This window comes from Myodes glareolus, chromosome X (genome assembly GCF_982192425.1).
Source record: "Myodes glareolus chromosome X, mMyoGla1.1, whole genome shotgun sequence".
Classification (NCBI taxonomy): domain Eukaryota; kingdom Metazoa; phylum Chordata; class Mammalia; order Rodentia; family Cricetidae; genus Myodes; species Myodes glareolus.
Window position 1 is genome coordinate 143,807,414 of NC_142053.1, and position 21,185 is coordinate 143,828,598.

At 38.5% G+C, this 21,185-nt stretch overlaps 1 protein-coding gene across 4 annotated transcripts in view; it reads left to right on the top strand.

Moving 5' to 3' along the window:
• The first annotated feature begins 365 nt into the window (after positions 1 to 365).
• The window catches only part of Jade3 (jade family PHD finger 3), a 149,709-nt gene continuing 128,889 nt past the window's right edge, over positions 366 to 21,185 (top strand). For all 4 annotated transcript variants that reach the window (XM_085684613.2, XM_085684614.2, XM_048461457.3 and 1 more), the window contains exons 1-4: positions 366 to 499; positions 1,396 to 1,485; positions 3,527 to 3,635; positions 7,095 to 7,202. The gene's annotated coding sequence lies outside the window, so the exon portion shown is untranslated. The remainder of the gene's footprint in view (positions 500 to 1,395; positions 1,486 to 3,526; positions 3,636 to 7,094; positions 7,203 to 21,185) is intronic.

The following is a 21,185-nucleotide window of genomic DNA, read 5'->3' on the forward strand; positions in this document are numbered from 1 at the left end:
GCCCAAAGTGGGCGGAGCCTCGAAGCCGGTGGCATTGGCGACGGCGCCCAGCCCGCCAGAAGAGCGCGCGGCGAGCAGACGGCGGGGAGTCGGTCGGGTAGAGCAAGCGCAGCCGGCGGTGGAGGGGCGGGGGGAGTGGCGGTGGTGAGGAAGGAAAGGGAAGAGGCGGAGCGTGGGAGCGCACAGTGTCAGGAATACAATAGTGCTCCGCGCCTCCTCGGCCGCCGCCGCCCAGCAGCCTGCCCAGGGCTGAGGCCTGACGGGCCAGGCGGCCAGGGCGGAGGGCGGGAGCACAGCGCTAGGGGGCGGCCCCCGTGGCTGCTCGGGAGGCCCTGGTGGGAGGGCGGGGTGAGGAGGAGATTAGGGGGCAGGTGCGAGGGAGGGAAGAGAAGAAAGCGGGCGGCTAGGGGGCGGTTACCACCCTAGCCGGACTCGCCCGGCACGTTGAGGGGCCCCTGAGTGCGGCAGGAAAGGAGCGGAGCCCGAAGCGGCGCCGAAGGTAGGAGCTCCCAAGGGTCGCCGCGGTAGCGGCAGCGAGGTTGTGGGCATAGTGAGGCTTTGGCGGCGGGAGTGGTGGCCTCGAGGAGTGGGACGAGGGCGGCGTGGAGCTAGGGGTCCCGGCCTCGCCGCGCTCGGGGGAGCTCCAGCTCCACGAAGCGGTTGCCTCCGGTGTCCCCCGAGAGCCGTGGAGCGGGGAGCGTGTGTGGGCTGAGGTAAAGTGCCCAGTCGCCTCTCTGCTGGTGGCGCTCTGTGCCTGGTGGCCCGAGCTGGGGGGGGGGGGGCGGACACGGACACGCGAGCTTGGCTGCAGCCTTCGGGCCACCTCGGGAGGCATTGAGCGCCATAACTGTGGCGGCCGTTCCCTTCAGAGTCCCCTCCCGGCGCCCCTTCCCGTGCGTGTTCTGTGCTATCGGGACTCGTGGGGGCCAGACCTCGGGGCTAGAGGGCATGCTCTTTCTGCCGCCTGCGGCTGGCCAGTCCTAGCAGCGAGAGGGCGCACCCTGGCTGTTTGAGCCTTGCGGAGCGGGAAGACACCGAGTATCTGGAGCGGGGAAGACCGGCAGTGCAGGGAGCAACCAGGCACCCAGAGAGCCCAAATGCCAAGCTAGCGGGAGCGCGGGCGCCCTGCCGGCTGGCGAAAGGCGAACTTTCCTTTCTCCCGTCATTGTTAGAACCCTGTGAGTGTTCACAGCAGCCAAGCGCCCTGCGGTCCTGGGGGTGGGAAAATCGCCAATTACGGGGAGATTTTTCTGCCACCGGGCATGGTACAGTTGTTAACTTTTTTTCCAGCTCTCGAGTTCGTTTTTTATTACCCCCTCTGAGGGGGCCACGTTTGTTTGTTTGTTTATTTATTTATTTAATCTTCCCATCTTTCCCTCTTGCATTTCGGAGCAGAACCTTGGCTTTGGTGGAGTCTGGCTTTAAATTACTTCGGGCAACCTGCGTTCATTATTTGTCAGAAAGAAAGTGGTGCTGGCATCTCAAGTAAGTGTACTTCATGGTGAAGACGTGCTTAAGAGTTTATCTCTGTGCAGCCCTAGGACATGTCGCTTGTAGGGATTTGGCAAGAAACTTGTTTGGCTGCTCCATTGGCCTAAGGTGCAAGGAAATACATGTTCTGAGATGTGTGCAAGGGTCGACCCTCACCCACCTTGTGAGATGCACTCATCTCTGAAGTTGAGGATGAGACCCCCCACCCTCTGTCCTCCATAGATCGTATAAGAAATCAAAACCTTAGTGACAGTGATTCCAGTGACCTAGAGGGAAAAGAGACCTCATTCCCTGTATTCAGTCAGATAAAGATAGCTGCTACTCTCTAAACTCTGAAAAGTAATGAAAAAATAGGTAAAAACTGGTTACACAACATCGTTGCCTAGTTCATGCTAACCAGAATCCACTTTCCCAGCGCACTTCTTAAATACCTTGCCTGCAGCCACTTCTTGTCTGCCTGAGGGGTTGGAGAACGGGGGTGGGGAAAAGAGCAGAGTCCACTTGAAACAAAGCATTATGTTTTATTTAGTTTAGTATTTCTATAACATATGCAATGGTGGGAACACAGAGTCTGGCCTTTGTACCCGTTGAATAGTGTAGTTCTTACACATTATATGATGATTCTGGATAAGTAAAAACAGGGGTTTTTTTTGTTTAACATTAAGAGTGTCCTACTTCCATAATTATCATTTTCTTTTTGATTTAAGGTGAGCTCTGAGTTTAAATACTTGAATTATTAGAGGATAAATTCTCACTTCAAGGATTACAGAAGTTGGAGGAATGCTGTTCATATTAAGTTGGGGAGTGTACAGTTCATATTAAGTTCCCAACATCGGGTACCATCATTGCCACCTTTCTTTCACTGGTGTCCTCTGTTCACTAGAGAAGAGCTCTTATTCCAATACTGTTACCTTAAAAGAGTTCCTCACATTTTTTAGTCAATTAGTTCTGGAATAATATAGGTTACAGTGTTCTAATTCTAGAATCCATACTTTGTTTCCTCTTTACTGAATCAGACCATGACAGTGTGGTATATGATTCTTGATCACAGGCAGTTCAAAGTGAAGGAGCCAGGAATGACTTGGAAACAGCTTTCCAGGCACTTGTGAACCACTTTCTGGCTTATAGAGGAGAGTACCAGGACCATCGCAACCAATGATTCTGGGGGCAGTTATTACACCCAAGATATATGAGTTAGTGAAAGCTAAAGTACAAGAATGTTAAAGACTTACAGATTTAGTATGGCCATCTACTTTAATAATGCTTGCTTTTTCCCTCTCTTGTGTTCTACCAACCATAGCAAGTGTTTGTCCTCTAAGCTATACAAAGCCATCTCTTCTTTTTTTACTTTGAGGTCTAAATGAAACTAATCACATATTTTGGTAGTGGTGAGGAAATCAGAAGACATCAGGTGTTTGTGCAGATGTGACATCAGAGAGCTTTTAGAAGCTTTGATAGGAATGCAGAGAGAGAGGCTAAAATGAGGTTGAATATTATCATGGGACATAATGTACCTACCTCTTCATGGAGTTTACAAAAAGTAGGAACTGAAGAAGATAGAATTGATAGTCTGACTTATATTAAGAAAATCTCTCATTGGGATAATTTACTGTGGTCTTTTCTAGATGAGAGGTGGGTGTTGGGTGATACCCATCTGGCACTATCCTAACCATAATTTTTGGTGTTGAAAATTGAACCCAGAGCCTTGCACATACTCAGCAAACATTCTACTACTGAGCTACCTACCCCTTACCCTGATACCCTGATAAAGTGGGGACATTTGACTCATTCGTAAGTTTATATTGTTCTGGTTACTTCTGTGGATGAGAAAGCTAAAGCATTCTCAGCTTTATAAAGGTTTTCAGGGTGGGGAGAATCTAGGATGGGTGGTTAGAAGTGATGAATGAATAAGAAGATGCTAGCAGGTGATCATTATAGACCAAGTAACTACTGCTTTAAATTTTCTGGTTTTGTGACTCCCCCGTGGTTATTGTTTTGTTATTGGATATTTATTTTGTTATTTGTTATTGGATAGGGCTATCCATAGATAACAGAAGCAAGGATCCTACAATCAAAAGTGCTTCTGTGCTTAGTCTTTGAAAACCACTTACGTGATCTAATCTGCCAGACTTGGGAAAGGAAAGGTAAGAACTCAAAATGCTGTTTTTCTGAACATGAGGGCATATCCTGGTACTGGGGGCGGGGGAGGGGGTTCTGATATGCCCTGAAGAAAAAGGATCTGTCAAGGGGCAGTTATACTGGGACTTTGGCAAGTAGGAGGCATCTATGATATTATAAGTACCCTTCAAGCTACAAATAATTTTTCCACTCTAACTCATAAGCCACGGCTATACCCCACTACCCATAAAGGTCATTTTCTTCTGATACCCGCTGATAGGCAAAAAAACAAAAACAAAAACCAAACCCACAAACCTAAGCTAGTGTGGCTTTTTTGTTATTTTGAGACAGGGTTTACTGTGTAGCCCAGACTTTCTTTCCTACTCATGATCCTCCTGCCTCAGCCTCCTGAGTGCTGGGATTATAAAGTATGCACTACTATGGTTAGCTAGAATGTTGTTTTTGGACTAGCTAACAAGAAAATGTGGTATCAGCTTGACTTATACATTGAACCCTTTGTGCTGAAATCTTCTGGGAAAGTTGTTGCTATTATTCCTTTTTAGATTTTGAAAACTTAATTTTGATAAAATATTATAATTTTAAAAAATGTTGCAAGATTGGTACAAAAACTCACTGTATTCCCTTTATCCAAGGTCATTAGTTATCAGCCGTTTGCTTTCATTTGCTCTTTCTGTTTCTTTTTACAAATCATTTGAGCGTAACCACTGAAAGAGTGGTTCTTGTCAAGGCCATCCTTTCGTGAAGAGTGTCTCAGATGCAGCCATTGGTATAGCAGAACATTAGTGGTGGGGCAGGGCCCCAGAGGTAAAGTCTCACTGTAGCTACCAAGCATATATTTGTAAATCAAGTGGAATCTCTGATACTAGAGAAATCATGACCAATGGTAAAAGTATTTAAGATATCCTCTCCCTTTCACTGTTTTTGTTGTGTGTTTCCCTATGTCAAATTTTATGAAAACTCTCAACTTTGTGGTCATTAATATAATTTCCACGTAATTCATTCAGCAAACATACTGTTTTCTATTTGCTAGGGCTATAAAGGGAGAAATATACTCATCCCCTTAAGTAAGAGCTTAATGTCCAGTGGAAAGAATTTGAGGAATCTTTTCAGCAGTTAGGAGGAGGAATGTTCTGCTGATGGGAACAGAGGCCTGGTTAAGGATCTGAAGAGTAGATAATAGATATCTGGGAGTCACTTAACAGGATGTTAACTGTACATATCCATCTTTAAGGTCTTCTGCTCTTAGATGACAAAGTCCATGAATTAGGGAATCCTTTGATGTCATATATCCACTGCAGGAATGGAACTAGGCAAACTTGTACTCATATTCTGCTCTTCCACTTGATCTTGGCTAGTTTACTTCTCTGTGCCTTAGTTTCTTCATGTGACAAATCATATCTTTGAGGATGGTGGTGAGAATTTGGTTGAAGTAGTATTTGCTCTGTAACCTTTTATTTCATCTCCCCTTACCCTCCAAAATGCTGTTTGTTGGAAATAACGTTTAAAGTGTTAGGTATTAAGGTAGGATCCAAGGAGCTATTTTTTCAACAGGTAATGTCTGACTACTAGTTCTAGGAAAGACAATGGTGATTACCTTATGGAATAATAAAAATAATAGCAACAGAGATTTGGTAACAATTTCCTTTAGGTTGAGCATTGGATAGCTCTCTTAGCAGAGCATATCTCTCAGAGATGTGACTCTTAAAATGGTGAAACAGAGCCAAGTTGTACAAGGTCACACAGCAAGAAAAATATAGAATTAATTCTTCTGTGACTGAAACCAGTGGAGTGCCCTTGGAGCCTCAAGAATGAATAATAATAAATAAGGTAAAAGGTAGAGAGAAGAGATTGCCAGGCAGAGGAAATAGCAGTTGTTGTGACAGCATTGAGGTGGGAAAGAGGAATAAAGGATTCACACAGGTTTGGCTGGATCTGGGAAAAAAAGGTAAGCAGAAAATTGACAGGCTTTGTGGAACTTCATTAAAGACCTTGTGCTTTATTTCAAAGATACGCAGATGTTTCTTAAAGGTATTAGATTTTTCCTAAATGTCATGTGTGTGTACTTCAGAGAAGTATCCAGTGGTGCCTAAAAGAACTTTTAAGTCATTTCCTCAGTATTCCACTGTTCCACCTTTCATTCCAACAGAGGTGATGTTTCTTTATAAACTTCCACTAAAATGTTGATAGATGACTTTTACTATCTTCTGTGAGTATTGGTAAGAGATGTCATGATGCTAGAAGATGCCACTTAAGAATGCTGGTAGAAAGAGGTTTAATTAGGTTCATATCTCTTGCATTTTAGGCTTCATTAAGGGAAATTTTTCAGTTTTCATTAAGCCTGCAAAATAGATAAACAGTTGGAATTGAGAGGAAAAGTAATTTCTGAAATTCTGGATTTATCATTACAAGTGGAACTGTGGAGTATAAGGCTTTGTTTTAAATATATCATAATTAAGATACTTCTGTGACTAAATAGAAATTTGCCATTTTTTTTTTTTAATTTTGTGTGCCATCTGTGATGGCAGACAGCAATTTGTGAGACTTTGGAAGACTGAAACATTTTTTCTATAATATTTTTTCTTATTTTCATTCAGGAAGTGGAAGTTTTTATATTTGAAACTTTATGTACAGTGTAAACCTCACAAGAGAAAATCTGTATTCTCTTCCCCTTGCTGTATGTGTTGGGTCACATACTTTTAAGTAGCCTGTTCTAGTTAGATTTTAGGAATAAGAGAAAGTGCTTAGTTAGTGGCTTGATGATTTAGGGTGGCCTTGCATAGACAGCTAGTGTTTGGTAGACTAGTTGTTTAGGTAGGAGGTCCTAAGCTTGGGTGGTTCATCACTCCATGTGGTAGTCTCTTCTAGGTGGCTAGTCTGGACTTATTAGTGTAGTAGTCTCAGAGTCTCAAAAGAGAGAAGCAAGTAAGAGCAAGCACCAGCCAGTACACAAGTACTTTTTTTCAAGTGTCTGCTCCTGTCACATTTGCTATTATTACATTGCTTAATCACAAGAGTGCTTTCGTGACCAAGTCCAGACACATTGTGGGAGACCATTCAAAATGTGGATATAAGGAACTGTGAACAAATTGGGAACCTTTACAGCAATAATACATAATTGGTAATGAGTGAAAAGCCAGAGGGAGGCGGTGTGGTTTTGGAAGTAGATATGCACACAAATGGCTCAACTGCTCCCTCATCTTAAACAACTATTATCAAAGGAACTACTGAGTTTCCTCAACACTCATTCAAGTTTTATCACAAAATTCTTCTGTATTATGTTTTGTAGTTAAGAAAAAATACTAGGGAATCTACCACCAAGCAATGAGAGGACCATTGGCAATTTTGCCTTTAGTCCCTCCCCTTTTTCAAAATAATTTTACCTAAAAGAAGAAATGCTTATTTGGGCATTGTAATAAGGACAAAGGATTCTTTGTAACTATGTTTTATTTATTCAAATTTTGAAGTATCCCTGTGGTTGCAGTGAAGAATCCAGTATCATACTGTGGAGTGGTCAAGATCCACCAGTGTGAGGCATCAGGCTTTGACCTTTGTTCTGGAAGACGATCTCAAAGGTAACATTCTTTACATAACATAGATTTTTTTTCAACAACTTGCAGGATGAAATTCATTATATAAAAATATAATGATCTTTAGAAACATGGAGAACTGAGTGAAATGCTCATTTTGTGTATCATAGGGGTTATGTATTTCTCCTGAAAATTGTGTGATGATATAATCTTAGATTTTATTTTCTCCTAAGACAAAATTTTAGAATTCCTGATATTTAACTCAGTAACTTGAAAAGAGCTGTCCATATTTATAAATATAACATTTGATTTAGCACTTTATCCAAGAATTTATTCAACAAATACTTAGAAGTTATTTGGAATATTGCCTATAGTAGCAGAAGATTGGTGATAAATTGAGTATCAGTCAGGGCTTAGTTTTACAAGAGTATTACACTATATATCGTGTAATCTATGTGTATAGAATTAGAAAAACCAAAAAACAGTAAAGCAGGTGTTGCCATTCATGTAAAACAGATAATGAGTTGAGGGCAAGAATATATATGTATTTGCTTACATAGACACAGAATTTCTGAAGGGCTTATTCAAGTACTGACAGTTTGGTGGCCTGGACTAGTGGTTGAAAATGAGACTTTTCATTGCATAAGCTCTAATGTGTACCTTTTGAATTTCAAGATGTGTTGTTTATTTTCCTATTTCAAAAATTAAATGTGTTTTTAAAAAGAGACCTGTTACATAGTGATAGGAACTCTCATGGTTTCCTTCCCAACTTGACTTGATCACATCTATTCTTGTACCAAAATATATATCTAGCTCTTAAGGGAATGGAACATATAGGCAGAGGATCAGGAAATCAAGGCCAACCTGGTTTACATAACAAGTTCAAGAACAGCTTGGACTATATGAGACCTTGCCTCAAAACAAACAAAAATGTGTCCTTAAAAAAACAGACAAACAAAAATGGTGCATATGATGACTCTGGTAAGTTTTTTCCCCTAGAAATGCTTCTTGGTATACTTCTGGCTTTTTCTTGTGGTGCTGGGGATTGAGCCTGTCTGGGGCTTTCTTTGTACAAGATACATAGTGAACTATACCTCTAGTTTTGAATTACATGTGTGTAAGCTAGAGGAAAACAGGTATGGCAAATATTAGCTTCTAGGTCTTTGTGTGAGTGTAAGTTTCCAGTTCCTTTTGGATAAATACGTGGAAATAGAATTGCTGATCTTTCTCTGACAGAAGTGAACCAACTGTCCTCTAAAGTGGTTCTACTAATTTGTATTCCAGTAAGCCATGAAAGTGAAATATGTGTTGAAGTTCATTTTTCCCACATATGTGATAGTTTATTGCACCATTTGTTGAAAAGTCTATCTTTTATTTATTAAATTGCCTTTGCATCTGTGCATCTGTTCCTGAACTGCTGTGCTCCATGAATCTGTGTGTCTTAACCATTTTTCCATTAATTATACTATCATTTTTGCAGTGCTGAGGGTAGATCCCATTACCTAAAGTATGCTGGGCAAGTGCTCTACCACTGAGCCTCACCCCCAGCCATGATACACTATGTTAACACACTTTCTTGAGTACTATAGTTTTGTAGTGAGTATTGAAATAAATAATATTAGTATTCTGACGTTTTTCTTCTCCAGAATTGTGAAAAGGGAACACTTAACCTGTTCCCATCTCTCATCAATAATAACACTAGCTGTAGAATTTTGGTTTTGTTTTATAATTATATCTTTTTGTGTAGAAATCAATTTATCTAGCATTTGTGAGGCTGTTGTCTTAGAAGACTTGCTTGTAAAATTGGCCTTTGACTGATAGATGGAAGATTGACTTTTTAAACATTCAGAAAAATAAATGTCATACTCTACTGTCATCTATTTCCTCTCCAGTCCTTATTTCTTTTGTTAATTCTAGTTTCCAAACTTGCTTAAGTAATTTTCTTTAGCTAGTCAGCATTCCAGCATGGAGGGGAAGCAGAGGTTCATAAGCTTCCACTTCTAGTTGAAGAGCTATTGAGAATGATAGCTGCTGGGAACAGGAGAGTCAGTTTCCTTTAGGAGTATAGTCCCTACTAGATTATCCATGCTTTATATGGACAGCACAAATTGTACTTTAAGTTAGTTTTCAAAAAGCTTATGAAGTTGGGAGAGAGGTGAGGGTTGATCTTGGAGAAGTTAGAGGGAAGAGAAGGTGATGGTTTGTAACATGAGGGTTGGGCTGCTGGGGTTTCTGTCCCGCCCAGTACGCCACAGCTGGCAAGCCCCAAAGAAAATCACACAGAGGACTCCGTAAGTTTATAAACTGATTGGCCCTTAGCTCTGGCTATTTATTAACTAATTCTTACATCTTACGGTAACCCATAATTCTAGTCTGTGTTAGCCATGTGGCTCAGTACCTTTTCCAGCTGTCAGCTCACATGTTGCGCTTCTTCGGTGGTCTGGGCAGGAGTGGCGGAGGGATCTTCCTGCTTCCCAGAATACTCCCATTCTCTTTACTCCGCCTCTACTTCCTGTCTGGTTTTTCCACCTCTACTGGCCAATCAGAATTTATTTAAAATATTATTGACAGAATACAGACAATTCTCCCACACCAATGGGTGTGATCAAAATACATTGCATGCATTCCGAAATTCTCAAAGAATTAATAAAAATGTAACATTAAAATAAAATACAATCTTAATTAAAAAGGAATTTCCTTTAATATTTTTACGGTAGGTTGGATGGCAGTAAATTCTGTTTTTGTTTGTCTAAGAAAGTTTTCATATTCCACTCACTTTATAAGGACATTTTGTATGATATAGAATGATGGTTGGAAGAAATTTTTCCTTTCCTTCAATGTATGATTCCACTGTTACATATCCTCTAGTTAAGTCTTGCATAATTATTATCCTATTATCCTTGTGTATTTCTAATGTCTTTCTCTGATTCTGGCTTCCTTAAAGGTTCTTTTGCCTTTGATTTTAAGCAATTTAAGTATGATACACCTAGATATGGCTATATATTTTTCATATTTATCCTGTTTAATATTCTCCAAGCTTCTTTTTTCTGTGGTTTATGTATGTAATTTCTCAGCCTTTTTTTTTTTTTTTTTTGATTTTTCAAGGCAGAGTTTCTCTGTAGATTTGGAACCTGTCCTGAAACTCACTCTGTAGACCAGGTTGGCCTTGAACTCACAGAGATCAGCCTGCCTCTGCACCCCCCCTCCTCCCACCCAGTGCTGGGATTAAAGGTATATGCCACCACCGTGCCTGGCTTTCAGCCATTATTTTTTTAAATAATTCTATGTATTTTGCTTTTTTGTTTGTCTAGGATTCCAATTCGTTAGTGGCTCAAAATTCTTGAATATTATATGCTGTTTTTCTTTTTTATGTTTATTTTTGCCTGCATGTATGTCTACACCACATGTCTGCAGTGTCTGTGAAGGCCAGAAGAGGGTGTCAGGTCCCCTTGAAGTGGAATTACAGATGGTTGTGAGCCAGCATGTTGGTTCTCTGTCCTATGCAAGAGCAGCAAATGGTTTGAACCACTGAGCCATCACTCCAGCTCCTTCATGATGGTTTTTTTCCTTCCTTTTTACCCATTTGTTTAATTTTTGTGGCCTTTGAACCACTGAACCATTACTCCAGTCCTTGTGTGCTGGTTCTTTTTTTCTCCTTTGTCCTCTTTTGTTTTAATTTTTAGTAGCCTGATCAATAAACATTACCTTCAAGTTCATTGATAATTTTCTTGGCTGCATCAAATCTACTGTTGAGCCCACTGGGTTGTTGTTGTTTAAACTTTATTATTTCTAGTATTTCTAGTAAATATACTTTTTCTTGTAGGTTCTATTTCTTTGCTGAAGTTATCTGTCTGGGCTTGTGTATTTTCTACTTTATCCATTAGATGTTTTAACGAATCATAATTATTTTATGTTTCAGTTTTTTATAGTCCCAACATCTGTACTACTATGTTTGGACCCAGTGACTCCTTTGTAACTTGGGGTATTTTCTTACCTTTTGATACACCTCATTGAACATCCTGAAAACTTCACATGGCCAAGAGATTCTGATAAATGTTTAGTAGTTGGAAAGCTCTGGTTCTTTTTCTGGGTCTTTAGTGAGGAGTTTGCCTGTTCAGTGTTTTTTGTTGGCCTGGATGTGTATAGGTGGAAGTCAGGGTAAGGACACCATGATAACTTCATTTTTACTGTTCTTGGTTTGGGTTGTCCATTGTGATGCTTTCCAAAAGTAGGTTTTTATAGTTTTTCCAATTGTATTCCACTGTTACTAGGTAGATGGTATGTCAGGTGTGGTTGTTTGAGGAGAAGGTGTTCTCTGATTATCTGATTGGTCAGGTTCTAGTGAACCTGGGTCTTGAGTGTGTTTCTAGCAAGGTTACCTGTTCATTCTTCTTGTGTAGGGCTTCTTTCTCTTTGCTCCTACCCCTTACCACACCCCATTTGGTATACTAATGTTCTCCTCCCTGAGGATTTATCCCTTTCCCCTTTACTAAATATTAGAGAACATGGTCTGAGTTTCACGGGTGGACTGTTGCAGTCAGTCAGCCAGCCAGCCAGCCAGCCAAGTACCACTACAGGAGCTTTCTCTTAGATCTTCCCTGGTCTTCACCATGAAAGTCTGGTGAGATTCCTGTAGGAAAAGCTTTTTAAAGGGGTGGAACACAGGAGCTTCACACTATGACTAATCATAGAATTTTTGATTCAAAATTCTTACAAGCTTATGTGCCCAAACCTGTGTCTCTGTAAGTTTCTGGTCTCTTTGGATATGAGAGTGGCAATTTGTTCTGCAACTTCACTTCCCTGCCAGATTGCCCTTCAGTTTGGCAAGCTTTTTTATTTTAAGAGTAGGATGATGGCCTCTGAAAGATTTACATATATGAGCAGGCATGTGATCCCTTAAAATAAGTTGCCTAATGCAAGACATCACATATCTAGAAAGTCAATACATACCTCTTTCTTTATATATCTTTTACTTAGCCCATTGAAATTTATGATTAGGGGGCATGGAGTAATTATTGTTTAGATTCTGCCTATTTTAGGCTTTAAAAACCTCTGTACCACTGGCAGTGTGCTGTCTGCTTTCTTTCAAAATTCTATGCCTTGTAGTTCCTGAGCAAATCTTTAACAATTTAGTAACTGTTTCATTAGAAATTATAGCAAGATTTAGCCTATCTAGATGTAATTGTTTCATTAGAAATTAGAGCTAGATTTAGTCTATCTAGTAGAGATCTTATTAATGACCATGTGTGTGTCACTTCCTCCACATTGCCAGAGCCAGTCAGTTTAGTAAACATTGGTTGGTTGCACCTTGTGTTTATGAACAAGACAGTAAATTTTGAGTCTAATACAGGCCCATCCTGGTAAGTAAAGTAAAGGGTCCCCACGGGCAGTAAAATTTCCATGATGGGAAGAATATTTTAATTTCTAAAATGTCTACATTCTAATCTATTTTAATAATAAATCATATTGTAGTGGTCGGTAGAATTCTATTAAATGTATATAGAAGATAGGAATACAGAAATTAGTACCAACCAAAAAGATGACATGTCTTTAAAAAATTATAAAGCTAAATTGAATTTCTGAGGGTTGTATGAATTCCTATGGATTTTAACTTCTATACTTTTATGTAACCACCACCTCAGTCTAAGTACAGAAGGGTTCCTTTACCCCAGAAAATTCTTTTATACTAGCTTAATCACGGAATCTTCCTACTTTAATATCTGGATGCCATTAATTTGTATTCTATTATAATTTTTTTGTTTTAATGTATAAAATGGATGTCATCTTGTGAATCTTGGTATTGTACACAACAATGCTTTTGAGAACTCACATCATAAAAATTGTTATATTAATATTTTGTTTCCTTTGTATTTGCTGCATAGAGTAGATCATGGTATAGATATATCACAATTTGTTTAGTTGTTCAACATGGAAGGGCAGATGAATTATTTTTGAGTTTTGGTGATTATGAGTAGAGCTGCTGTAAAAATTTACATGTAAATATTTGTGTGCATGTAAGTTTGTATTTTTCTAGAGTAATTCCTGGGAATGAGATTATTAGAATTATACTATAATTCACAATAACTAGTTAACTAGAATTTGAATGGTGGAATAGAATGGCAGAAACCCATGTTTGGATCCTGCTTTTTTCACTGTTAGCTGTGCAACCTTGAATTTAATTTATTTGTGTCTCTTACTTGTAAAACGAGTAATATCTCGGATTATTGCATGGAATAAATAGTATACTAAGAATAAAAGACTGAACAATGTTTAGTACACTCATTACATTATTATGCTTAATAGAATTGTTTCTTGTCAGAAGCAGTTGTCTGATTAATTAAAGCAAGAGTAAATAATCTATGGTGTTCTTGGTAGTTTTATTTTCAAAATGTGTAAAAAAATTTAAAAACTCTTCCATAGTAAATATGAATATATGAGAGGTCTGAGTAACATCCAGAGGTTGAATAAAATGGCAAGTTTTGATGGTTTTATTTGTGTTCTAACATGAGAGAATCATGTTCACCAAAAATTGAGTGTATTGCCATATTTTTTAGAAGAAGCTCTGAAAATAGCTCAGAATTAACTAACATTCATTGAATCGTGTGTTCTATACAGGAAATCCTAGGTAAAGCATTCATCGAGTGTATTAGCTTGAGTACCTCCCCCAAAAGTAAGCCATTTATAACTTCTTTATCTTTTTAATGCTAGAGATTAAACCTGAGGCCATATGTGTGCTAAACATGTATTCTACCACTGAGCTATATCCACAAACCCTGTAATTTTTCAAAATGCTGTTGGCACTGACAAAGTCTGTCTTCTCGGAGTCTTTAAAATATGAATGAATTCTATGATTTCTCAAGTGTTACATTAAAAGGCATTTTTACAGGAAACCTCTTCAATTTTGAGAAGCATATTGAGGATGAAATTTTAAAATTTTGGATGCCCACTCAAATATCTCCCTATAATGTTGTATCATTAGAATATGCAACAGAAATTTACTTTCCCCCAATGATTTCTGTGTCTCAGTCTGAATAGCACCAAGGGCAAAGATGTATCTCTCCTGGAGAATTTTCTCCACCTGTTAATTCACCAAACAATGGCTGTAATTCACTATATGGAAAAAGGAACACAAATGTTCATTTTTTATTGTCTGTTAGTTCAGTTTTGTAATATCTTCAAATGCAAATACTTTCCTGCTTCAGATTTCAGGAGAGCTACTGAAATAACTCTCAAGTAGTCCGTTTCAGGTGTCACCTCTGAGCTGTTTTTTTGCTATCTCCCCTCCTGTGCATTACCAGTAATCTGTCATTTTCATATTCACATACCTTGAACCTTTGCTCACAGCTGAAACACCTTTCTTTTGTTGCCCTATCAATCTTATCTGGGACAGTACCTTCCAAATATTGTGTCAACAAAAGACCTCCCACTACATACTGCCTCAGATTCATTCCACTCTCTTAGATATCATCCCTTAATCCATCTTCAAACTTCCATTAATTTTTTTTTTCTACTCACTATGGCACTTAAATGTCATACTTCCTTATCCTGTAATCAATTTACATATGTATTATTTGCAGGCATACAACTAAATTGCTATTTGCAGAGTATAGGACACTTAAAGTTTTCTACATTTTATTCCTCAAAAATGTATGGAGGAGAATTGCTGCTTTTTATTCAATTAATAGCCAAACTGAATACACACACACACACACTACATACATACACATACATACGTATATACGTACATACGTCCATACATACATAGGCCAGAAGAGGGCATTGAGTCCCCTGGAACTGGAGTTAGGTGGTTGTGAACTTTCCCTGTGGATGCTGGGAACTGAATCCAGGTCCTCTGCAAGAGCCTTCTCTCCAGCACTTATTTTGTGTGTGTGTGTGGGCTTGGTTGAGACAGGGTCTCACTATGTAACTCTAACTTTCCTGGACCTCATTATATAGACCAACCTGGCCTCAGACTCACAGAGATTCACCTGCCTCTGCCTCCCAAGTGTTAGAGTTAGTGCTGGAATTCTTGTCCATTATGTAATATTTGGACTATCTTTTTAATGTTTATTTGGCTATCTTTAAAATATAAATAGATATAGTAAACATCTGTATCCTACTTGTTTCACATGAAACTTACCTCTTACATGGATATAATAGCACATGCCTTTAATACCAGAATTCAGGAGACTGAATGTGAGTTTGAAGCCAGCTTGGTCTCTTTGTAGGGGAGAAGAAGGACTCAATGATAATCACTACCTGTGTGCTACATAGTAAGATTTTCTTAGAGGACAAGTTTACATTTTATAATGAGAGGTAGATGCATGCATGTTTGTGTGTATATCTGTGTCATGAGTCTAAATAAAGCTAGCACTAGGATGACTAACTTAAATCTTCAACTTTTTTATAGTACTAAATAAATAAACCTGTAAAAACTGTTCTTTAGCCTTTCTAGGTAAGCATCTGCTTTTTAGGGAAACTCTAGGCCCCTTTCTTGACCTGATTTCAAGGCCACCCTCCCAGATTCAACTTAACTTCCATCTAGAATACTTTCCACAGAAATGCAGTCTCTAAAAGTTTGCTCATTTTCCTATCACTATCACTGTCATTAGGCCACCACGGGGCCATAGCTTCTCATTGCACAACAGATAGTGTGCTTAAACCAGAAACCATGGAAATCAAGATGTCTCACTCATATCATAACCTTCCTTACCATCTTACATATACTTTTCAAAATCCTCCTTTTTGCCTATTTTATCCAAGTTTGTATTCATTAGAGTCTAAGCACAAGTCATTATGTAGTGCCTTTGTCTAGAATGTTCCCTATTCCTCTGTTCCATCCTAGATGTACCTCCAGATCTCATCTTTTTCACCTCAGTGGTTCTTCCCACCTCTGAAGCTGGGACTAAATGTGCTCAATACTCATTACTAAATGGGACAGTATGACAGAATACTTAATGGATGCCCTGTCTTTTCATCTGTGTAGCACACCCTTTTGCAGTGTGACTTTGCAATAGCTCCTGTCAAAAGATGGAATCTGTTTGTCTACTCCTTAAATATGAAATATCTTTGTGACTTGCTTTGACTGATACATTATAGTATAAGCTAATTGTAGGGAACTTAACCTAGGTTAACTTTGTTCTTGTTCCCTGGAAATCCTGATGCAATGTTTTGAAGCTCCAGCTAGCTTGCTGGATGAATATCATATGATAATATGATACAAGGAGAAAGGCCCAGTTAACTAGACAAGAGTGAAGCCATCTTAGACCTTTCAGTCCCAACCAATTTGCTACTGTAACTGCATGAGAGATCTTAGAAAAGATTAGCAAAACTTTCCAGCTGATTGTAGTTCAAATTGCTAACCTATTAGATTGTAAGCAAATAAAACGAGTCTTATTTTGGCCTCTAAAATTTTATGTTTGTCACACTAAATAACTGAAATGGCAAGATTTGTAGTATTCTCGAAAAGTCTTAAAGGGCGTGCCTATGGCAGGTTTTCAGTAAAAGATTGTTGTGAATCACTGTCTTCGTTTCACTTCAAGCTTCTCAGTCATTATGATTCTCCATGTCTCTCACAACAATCCAGTTTGGCCTTGACATATTCTTCCAGAATTACACCTTATGTTTCTTTGCTCCACTGGGTCAGCATCTATATAACTGCCCCAGTCATAGTCCCATAACAATTTATTTCTTACATCAGCTCCATGTTGCATCCCTTCTATTTACCCTTATTTACTAATCCTTTTGAGTTAATCCATTGAATACCTCAGTGCTATAAAGCTGTTAGCTTCTGAAACCTCGTTACCCCAAATGCTCAATACCCGAATCACATGTGTTCATAGTTAACTAGAGTCCTTAGAGATTATCTAAAACAAAGTCTCCAGTTCTGAAGTAGAAAAGCAAAGCTCAGAAAGAACTCATCATTGGTGATTGTTTATTCATTATCATATGATAGAATTCAAGACTAGAATTTACATCTTATACAAACTATTACTTAGTAGATTATGTGTTTCTTATCTACTATTTGGTGAGCATAATAACTGTTAACTTCTGCCTTTCCCCACTTTCCATATTGCAATTCAAAGGCTAATCATTAGCTATTAGGTACATCAATAGTTAAAGAATAGTTGTTGACTCATTGACATTTTAAAGTTAACTATGCTCAGAACTGTTCTGTATCTTTTTTGTAGTGATTGTAATCATTTGTCAAAATTTGAACTGTATGTTTAAAAAGATATATATATACATATATATAATGCATACAATTTTAATTAAGTAGTAGTTCAAAGCAATTATGCAAACACATCCATATATTTAAGTATGGCCAAATGTATAAGTAACTTGTTATTACATGAAATTAAATTTGGCTCCTTCAGAATAAACTTGCACACACAGTAGGTGTTCAGTAATGTCAGTTTCCTTGTTTCTTGTACTAGTTTCCTTCTTTATATACAAATGATTATTCTTCTTTAGGTAGCTATCAGGTGATTTTTAAGATCTTAAGGTAAATGTCTATGTCCATACACATCCATAAAAATGTCTAAGTATTATATGGAACAGTTAATATACATAAGCATAACTACAGTATTCTAAAAGATAGTCCTACTAGGACCAGAATTTTATTTTCAGAGGCTTAGACTCAGGTATAAAATAAAACAGTCTCCCTTTATTAACAGAAATTATTTAAAACAAAACAAAAAGAGAAATGGATGGCTTAATTTTCCTAAGGATATTTTCATACAATTTTAATATAGAGTAGTAGACTTCTAAAAGGGATTACATTTATTTATTGTATGCATATACACATATACATACCTATGTGCATGCACATGCCACTATGCACATGTGGAAGTCAGAGGACATGTTGCAGGAGTTAATATTGTCCTTCCACCATGTGGGTCCTGTGAATTGAAATCAAATCGGACTTGAAGGTACGTAAGTGCCTTTACCTTCTGAGCCTTCATTCATTCTTTCTTTCATTCATTTTACATCCCAGCTGCAGTTTTCCCTTCTCCTTCCTCCTCTCTTCCTTGTTGTTCACCCTCTAATTCACTACTCTGTTTCTGTTCAGGAAAGGGCAAGTTTCCCATGGATATCAACAAAACATGGCATATCAAGTGACAATAAAGCTAAGCACCTCCCCATGTAATAAGGCTAGGTAAAGCTATCCCGTATGAGGAGTAGGATCTCGAAATACTGCAAAAGAGCCAGAGTTCCCACTGTTAGGAAACCCACAAGAGGAACAAGTTACACAACTGTAGCATATATGCAGAGTGCCTAGGTCAGTCCCATGCAGGCTCCCTGGTTGTTGGTTCAGTCTCTGTGAGCCCCTAAGAACCCATAGCCGCTTATATAGAGATCCTTAACTGATAGCCATGCCCCAGAAACCACTCTCCTGCCATCGGGAACTTTTGAGGGTCTTGTGCTCAGAGCAGCTGCAAGCTGTCTCAGAGCAGAGGAAAACAAGTCGTTTACAAGAAATTCAGGATCTGGGGGTTCACAGCTCCCAACAATGCTCATTTGAGTTGCTAATTTTGATTCTTTTTACCAGTTCCTTGAAATACTTTTTGATTATGCTTGTACCTAAAAGATGATTTTTCAAGAAGAAGATTGGATATCCTTTCAGCAGGTACTCAGCAACACTACAGAAAGGCTTCTGTAACTCTTGTCATAAAAAAGGAAAGAGATGTTTCTTTATATCAATTTCCTGTTTCTTTAATTGGAGAGAATGTATTAAGAATCCTTTATTTTAGGAGATCCAGAGAAGAAAGACCTACATGGGACCATTTTTTTTTCTTGTCAAACAGTATTTCTGTAGTCTACTTTTGCTAGTAATGATGATAAAATAACAATATGGTAATGATAAAAATTAAACTATATGCTATCTTAAAAATCTAATAGCTTTGGCAAAATGAACTGCAGTTTATGATAAAACCTCCTTTTCTCTAACTGGCTTATTTTAACATTTTTCTTTTCACAGTACTGGGAATATAATCAGATCAATAAATTACACAAATGCCCAGTGTTCTTGGGTACTGTGCATGGTCCTTATGTTTCCTCACTTTTCCTAAACTTGTAATGCAAGCAGGCTTCCCTGCCTCACCCTCCGTGTCACTAATTTGTGGCTGTAGGAATGCAAAAAAAAGATCAGAGCCTAAACTGAGAGTTAAAGTCTGCCCTGTTAGTACCTGAAGGACTCAAAAAATAGAATCAAGAAAAAGAGTGGAGTCTTTCATATTAATTAAAACCTTTATCTACTAGACAGTTCGATATTTTTGAGACAGTGTCACTGTGCAGCTCAAGCTGACATCTAACTCAGAATCGTCCTGTCTCTGTCTCCCAAATGCTAGGAACACAGGTATGCACCATCATCTCAAGCATAAGACTACTAAATATTAGAGAATTGAAACATTATGAGAAAAAAAATACCAGGTTAAAGTATGTTTCTCTATTCAGGTATTTATAAATACTCTGAATAAGGTTAACAGATCTACTAGCTTGTTTTATGTAAACTCAACACAAGCTAAAGTCATTTTGGAAAAGAGGAACTCAGTTGAAAACATGTATCCACCAAACTGAACTATGGGTAAGCTTGTGGTATTTAGTCTTGATTTATGATTGATGTGGGAGGGCCTGACTCACTGTGGATGGTGCCACCCATAGGTCCTGCGTTCTATAAAATAGCAAGCTGAACAAGGAAGGCCTGAGGAGCAAGCCAGTAAACAGTACTCCTCCACGTCCTTCTTATCAGTTCTTATCACCAAGTTTCTGCCTGGTTTGAATTTCTACCTTGGCTTCCCTTGTTTGAATTTCCTTGGCTTCCCTTTCCAAGTTGGTTTGTGTCATGGAATTTTAAATGCAGCATTAGAAAACCAAACTAAGACAACATTTTTGAAAGAAGAATAAAATAAATATCAAAGTAAAAATTCAAACTCAGCTGCAGTCTGTACTCTAGTTACTACCTAGAGTAGTGGTGCCTTCTTGGGCTGTGTTTACTCAATAAACTGTTCTTTCTAAAAGAGTCAAATTCAGAAATAATCCAAGTTTGGTTCCCATTCATACAAAAAGAAGAAAGTATGAACTTTTTTTTAACTACTACTACTGCTATTTTATGTGTCGGAGTGTTTTGCCTGCATGTATATCTATGTACCACATGCCTGCAGTACCTGCAGAGACCTGGAAAATGTCAGATTCCCCTAGAACTGGAGTTACAGATGGTCAAGAACTATCCTATGTGGGTGTGGAAATCAAACCTGGGTCCTATTAATTGCTGAACCATCTCTCCAGCCTCAAACTACTAACTTTCTATTAGCATAGGCATCCATTTTAAAAGTATGAACCAAAATTCCAAAACATCAGAGTGAAGGAGAACATAGATGATTGAAGATATGAGATAGGAATGGAAGAAAAACTTAGCCTGCTTTCTCCCCTGGTAATTATTTAAAAATTATTTTAACAAAACAAAAATTTAAAACTTACTGTTTTTGTGTCTTTTGGGTTTTTTGTTTTTGTTTTGATTTTTTGATATTTTTGGGTTTTTTTATTATTGATTTTTATTGAGCTCTACATTTTTCTCTGCTCCCATCCCTGCCTCTCCCCTTCCCCTCTTCAATCCTCCCCCAAGGTCCCCATGCTCCCAATTTACTCAGGAGATCTTGTCTTTTTCTACTTTCTACTTCCCATGTAGATTAGATCTATGTAAGTCTCTCTTAGTGTCCTCAATGTTGTCTAAGTTCTCTGGGATTGTGGTTTGTAGGCTGGTTTTCTCTGCTTTATGTTTAAAAACTACCTATGAGTGAGTACATGTGATAATTGTCTTTCTGTGTCTGGGTTACCTCACTCAAAATAATGTTTTCTAGCTCCATCCATTTTCCTGCAAAATTCAAGATGTCATTTTTTTCTGTGTAGTACTCCATTATGTAAATGTACCCCATTTTCCTTATCCATTCTTCGCTCAAGGGGCATTTAGGTTGTTTCCAGGTTCTGGCTATGACAAACAATGCTGCTATGAACATAGTTGAGCACATG